The sequence below is a fragment of the Neophocaena asiaeorientalis genome, unplaced genomic scaffold (genome assembly GCF_003031525.2).
Source record: "Neophocaena asiaeorientalis asiaeorientalis breed wild unplaced genomic scaffold, Neophocaena_asiaeorientalis_V1.1 scaffold424, whole genome shotgun sequence".
In the NCBI taxonomy this organism is placed as follows: Eukaryota; Metazoa; Chordata; class Mammalia; order Artiodactyla; family Phocoenidae; genus Neophocaena; species Neophocaena asiaeorientalis.
In genome coordinates, this window is record NW_020174430.1 from 1,654,691 (window position 1) to 1,661,224 (window position 6,534).

Sequence of the window (6,534 nt, forward strand, 5' to 3'; positions counted from 1 at the left end):
AAAAAAAAAAAAAAAAAAAAAAAAAGTGTATTAGCCCATTTGGATGTATTAGACACTAGATCTTCTCAAAGGTCCACATATCATGGAGATGTTGGTTCTTCTGAAAACAAAGAAGCTAAAACAAACAAAAAAGCAAGTGACTTATTTAATGATGGCATGAGTTAAGACTCGGATCCAGAGACTCTGGTTTATAAAATGATATTTACAAAATGCCACCTCCAATAAGAAATACAACTGAACCCATAAGTTTTTGAGCAAATTCCTGTCTCATTAAGTTTTACCTCTTCTGCTGTTGCTCCTGGCTGGGGAGAAAATGCAGAGAAAAGGTTAAAAAGAGACATGAGTAAAAGGCGATTGATTAAGGAGAAGGGCATAGGGCTGGGCTGGGGAGGAAAGCCAAGTTCCTCTAATGGTACATTTGGGGTTTAAGCTCCAAGTTTGGGGTGGCCGGTTACCATCCAGAGGCTCTTTCTCTGTGAGAAGCCACTACTGACTCTGGTTGGGCTGCATCTTGCAAACCTTGGAAATGGAGTCTGGCTGATCCTGTAGCACAGCCCTGGGATGCTCAAGGGTAGAAACTGGGAGCAATGAGGCCAGCAGTGCATGTTAGTATCCAGTGACTGGTGTAAATCTGGACCTGGGGATGGGTAGGGGGGCTTTGGACTCCACCACCAGGCCCACGGGAGCAAAGATGGGCCCAAGTTCCACGAAGGTGGTCAGAAGCACTGCTCATTTACCGCTGAGATGGAGGCGTCTTGTCTTTTTCTCAGGTTGTTTGGCTACTTTTCAGGTATACGTGGGAGCATGGCAGACAAAAGTTCCCAGGCTGCCACACAAAGAGGAAACCCCGTCCTCTTTCTCAAGCTCAGGCTGTTTCCCACAGGCCTGGATCCTGTGTGCTTTTCAAGACACTGGGGTGGGAACTGCAGGGTCACCTTCTTCCTGCCCTGGTTTGAAGGCTAAGCTACTTCCCTTTCTGACCACATCTCAGCGTGATGTTTCTGTTCTGTCCCTGGGATGAAACCCCTCAGGACGTGCACAGGGATGGTGTTCACAGGTCTGGCACTCAGAGGGATGCTCTTGGGTTCTCGGGACAAATATCACACCTAGACCCTTCCGAAGGAGGGAAGCACATGCGCTGGCCTCCGTGCAGTCCCCATGCAGAGGCCCAGCAGCTGCCAGGCCCTGTGCTCACCTCTGTCCGTCAAGAGTCTCATAGCATCCTCACACCACCCTCCGTGCTATGTACCATTCTTATCACTATTTCACAAACAAGGTTATTGTCCCAAGGTCACACAGCTAGTGATGGAGGAGATGATGTCTGACTTCCGGTCTGTCTGAGTCCAAAGCCCCTGGTCATTCTTAATTGATAATCAATGAGTGCGTGAACACAGGATGAGGAAGCAGTTAGAGCTTTCCAATCAGAGCACTTCAGACGTCCCCACTCTTAGTTTAACAGAGCACGGTCTGTGAATATAAAAGGCAGCTCCGTCTCAGGCTCCTTGCCATCCCCGGTTGTATACATTCCATCCCGTCTGCAACTAGATTCCCGCCCACACCATCTGCCCGGTCAACTCCTTCTCACTATTAAGTCCCAGTTTAAAGTCATTTCCTTAGGGAAGCGTCTCCTGATTGTCCCGATTCCCAGAGAAACGTCTATCGTGTTTGTTTTTCCAGTTCCTCACGGTGCCTATCAGCATCGTATCTACAGTTTTGTAAAGTTCTTGCTTTAATATCTGTCTCCCCTGCCGGTGTTAGATGCACAATGGATTCTGTTTTTGTCTCTCTTGCCCACCACTGGAATCCACCACCTAGCACATAGCTGAAAACGTGTTTGTTGAGTAGATGAATTTCTTCCCTCCATTTTTAAATTCTTGAGAATATCCCGCCGCCCCTCCCCCCATGCCTCTTTAAATGAATCTTAGGAAACCATGGTCAGTGCCTGGAACTCTGGACACACAGCGCCTGGAAATCAACTGTTCCCAACGGGGGAGGCGCATCCCAGGTTGTTGTTCTTGGCGACGAGAATGTTCTTAGGGGCTTCCAGGGAGCGCTGGGTTGAGTTCATTACAAGTTCAACTTTCCTGGATGCAAATGCAAATAGAACCATTGACAACCCCAACAGCACTAGATTGTAAGCAAATCGAGGGCAGGGCAATGTCTTTCTTCTTTGTATCTCTAACTTCCAACAGTTCCTGGCTCACAGGAGGCACTCAAAGTCTGCTTGTCGAAGTTTAATGGCTGACATTGAATTCAGCTGAATAACTGGATACCCAGAGGCATCAGTACTGGGCAGCAATGTTAACACTTCTGTGTTAATATAACCTCTTCTGTGGTTCTCTCCCTTGCTGCAGATATAGCAGCCAAAGGAGATATTTTGTCATTTGGCCCTTAAGCAGTGTCCTTACCTGCCAGGTACAGTGGAGAGAACACAGGAGCAGGGCCCATCAGCCCCGAGCTCTAGTCCTGATTTGTGAGTTGTTAACTTTATTCCTATGATAATGGATCCTCTCTCCTGGGTTCACTCCTCCCACTTATGAAACGAGTGGGTTATACATCTTTCGATGTCCCCTCTGACCATATCATTCTGTGATTTTGGGAATCCAGAGTCTTATAATGACCCCAAACCTAGATATGGAGAGATGCTTCTCTAAAGACCCCTGGCTCTTGCGATGCTCCCCTTTGGGTACCTGGCCTTTGCTTTGATGGTACTTGGACTTTGATCATTTGCCCCACTTTTCTTTACTTTTCTGTCTACCTGCCAACTTTTCTGCTGATCACCCCTCCTCTTTATGTACCTTTCAAAGTCCATGGGCAGCCTCACCTTTGCCTTTTCTTCCCATGCTCCTGAATTCTCTCTATTCCTGATCTCTTTCTTCTCTCTGGACGCTTCTTCCTCATCTTCAAGTTGCTCTTTGGCTCTCCCTGCTGAAATCCTAACAACACCAGACTCTAGCCCGGATGAACAATGCGTTTATTTTGACCCTATATTCACATAGGTGGAAAGAGCAGCAGGTACCTTTCCAGAGTCCGGCCCTTCCCTACTCCCCTAGAGCTGTCTCTTGAGCCAGACGGACACCGCCTTTCCTGATTAAAACTTGCGAGGTCTGTTGGGTGCCACGCCGCTCTAACTGCCCTGCGTGTCGCATCTTCTCGCCTGTGCTCCTATTTGGAATCTCCACCAGGAGAGGGGGGCCTTTCACCTTTTTAGAGAAGAAGCGGCACTGGCATGTCTCAGGCTAGAGCTCTTCTTTCGGGCTCTTGTGTGTGTAGAACATTCACTGGCTCTTTAGCCAACCCCAGCTTGCTGTAGGTAATGCAGAGAAAAACAAAAGCAACAGCTGAAACAATTTCCCTTTCATTGGCAATTCTTCCCTTTTCCAGCCCTGCTTTAGTGAGGAGGGGCTGCTGCCGCCCGGAGTCTCTGTCTAGCCCTGCGTCCTCCTCTACCTGCCAGCCCTCCAGAGTCTACCCAGCAAGCTCCTCTGCGCCCCGTCCTTTGCAGTCCCAGGATTATTAAAGGGAATATGATTGTTTTCTTTTGCTCAGGCAGTGTGTGCGTGTGTGTGTGTGTCTGTGTGTGTGTGTGTGCACGCCTGTGAGCTTGAAAGGCATTGTCCTATAGATATTTTTATAACCTGCAGCAATTACAGCTGCCAGAGTGGAGACAAGCTATGACAAGTTGATTTATGTGTACACTGTATGTGTATGCAGGAGGGAACGGAGGATGGAGAGGGAGACAGCAGGGGGGTGGCGGGGAGAAAGTGGAGGTGGGCGCTCGTTAGGAATCTGCTTTCCAGGAGGTAGAAAGGAAGTTATGTCTATAAAGAACACAAATAATGAAATTGCTCTGACTGTCATTCCTTTTTCATTAACTCGGATATGCTGGGAAAAACAAAATAAATCCAGCAGTTTTTATGAAGCAAGAGACGGGATATAAGATAAGCCACTAAGTGTTTGGTTATATTTAGGGATTAGGGGATGAGAAGGGAGTTGACATGTGATTTTGATCTTCATCTAGTCAAACCACTTCAATCAGCAGTTTCAATAAAATGGATTCTGCCTTGTTAATTGTGCGGGCATCTCTGACCTCTCACCAATTTCTAAACTTCCATTTTTGAATAAAGTTTGGATCCCTGGGTCCACAAAGCAGCTGTGAGGTTGCCAGTGGCTTTTCTTTGTCCAGCCTGAGCGTTACCTGATCTCTGCTGGGTTTTCTGCCGGCCAGGTTGGGAGGCCGCAGCTCACCACTCTCCCTTCCCCCGCCAGAGACAAAGATGGTGTGAGCGTCTTAGATCAACCGCATGCAGACTGGTATAAACTGAACATCTTACAGAGCCTGTAAGAAGAGTTATTTTTCCGCCCAGCTATAATAATGAAGCAGTGGCAGGCAAAATGTATTAATAAAGCATCTTTCACCTTAAGGGGATTTCGAAGTATTTTACTGTAGAGTTAATCATGTATGTAGGCCCCTCGGGAAGGCCTGTTGTTGTCATTACCCACATTCCTAGATGCAAAAACTAACGCTCATTTGTACCTACCTGGGAATTAGATGCAAGAGCCAGGGTGAGAATTTATCATGAAAGGACTCATCCCTGCCATTCTCAAGCCTGGAGGGAAATGACTCCAAAGCCCAGAATGAGTCCCCCTTCCTTCTCCACTGCTGGTGTTTGTTTCCACTTGCGGTGGTGGGACCTGTTTACAAAGAGGAGTCTTGGAGGGGAGCAGGAGTGGTGCTTAAAATGGATGTGGATGATTACAGGTAATTCCTTGGCCTCCTCATAAGGAGAACCCCAAATTCAGCAGACTGAGGTCAGCAGTCATGACCTCACACCTGACGTCTGCTCATATAATATCTTAACTTGGTGAAATCATGCAACTTCCTACTTCCACAACTCCCATTGCAAAGTGAAGGTAAAGTAGGGACTTGTCAGAACGGATTGGTACTAAAATAGGTAAATTCTCCTCCTGTTCTTTCAAAAGCATAAACAAAACCTCCTGCACCCTGAAGACATCATTTTTGTTTTTCTTGATAGTAAAGTCATTCTTTGTGGTCATAAGTTGACAATTGATTTTTTTTTTGGTCCCCACTGGACAAAAGTAGCGACGGATTTCCCTGAGAATTTAATATTGGAAAAGTCAACAGAGGAGACGAGGGGAAAATGGGCGAAATGATGGATTAATTGAGATCTCCAGTGTGAGCTGCTTGACTTTACATTGTTGTACACTCTCGGGTCACCTGTTAAAAGAGGAAGCCATGCCTCCTCAGTCTTTCTCTGTTACCTTGGAGCGTGGCTTCCACATCTGCACACCCACCTCCATCCCTTCCAATCCAGGGCAGTTGGAGTGACCGGGGTGTGACGAGTGAGATGCCTGTGCGTTACTCACCCGCGTTTTATCTACACGTAAGTGGGGTGACCAGTTGAAAGATGCACGTGCTCTTATGGCACCAGGACGGTTACAGCGATTCAGTTAGGATGATTCAGTCTCTTTGGTGGTGGCTGGATGGCTTTTGGGAAGAACTGTTGTTGTTGTTGTTATTTAACGGTTGTTTTAAAAAAAAAGAGCTTCCTGGTTGGATTTGAGAGAGAGTCTAGGGGAAAAACAGAGCCACGGCTGCTTCCTCTCTGTCCCCAGGGAGAATCTGGGTCAGTGCAGGGAGCTCAGACGGGAGTCCCTGAGCAGAGAACATGTTGGTGTTAGCACGTGGGGTGGGCTGTGCTGCTCTGGGCTTAGGCCCCCTCCCTCAGGAGCCAGGCCCAGGCTGGAAGGAACTGCGTTCCATCAGAGCTGAACTGAGAGGAAACATGCAGATGTAGGCACAGAGGGACCCACAGCAGCCAAAGAGGAGAAGTGACAGCAACTGAGGCCAATGCAATTTTTCCCTGGGTTTCAAGAATTTGAAAAACACACCTCTTAAGATGCAATCAGCTCTGCAGGAGCGAAGCCCAGGACACCTGGGAATCCTCTGTATCAATAAAGCCAGGGGCTCACACTCATTCATCTGAGTGGGCACTTTGCAGGGCTAACATCTTTTAATGCCGACAAAACAAGAATAAAGAATGTAAGTCAGTGTCTGAACTTGACCAAAATTTTGATGCGGTTTTGCCAGTTTCGCACACTAAGAGGCTTCTGTGATTTTGCATTTCTTTTATATATGGAAGATCTCTATTTAGAATGGTGTTTGAAGTAGCTTTTGGGGGGGTGGCGGTGGGGTGGGCGTTGCCTGTTGAATAAAAATGAGATGATTCTAAAACGTCCTCCCAACACTTTAAATTTACTCTAAATGCTAATGTATTAATCTGATAATTTTAAAGGTGCACGCATGCATGCTGCAGAGTTTTCTTTTCCTAGTTAATTAGTTTGTGACCCTTATTAAGACGTCTTGGGCTTATTGAGGCTGTGTAGTAACTTTGCATTTCTTCTTAATTTGGAAGTGACAGCTCTTCAAGGGGGGAAGTGGTTAAACTCCTCGCCTGAGCTCCTGCGGCCGCGGCGCGGCGCGGCGGGGGTTAAGGTGGGCGCCTGCGCCCC

At 47.3% G+C, this 6,534-nt stretch overlaps 1 protein-coding gene across 1 annotated transcript in view; it reads left to right on the forward strand.

The window, feature by feature from the left end:
- The window catches only part of NTM (neurotrimin), a 917,312-nt gene that overhangs the window by 515,803 nt on the left and 394,975 nt on the right, over positions 1–6,534 (forward strand). The window lies entirely within an intron of this gene.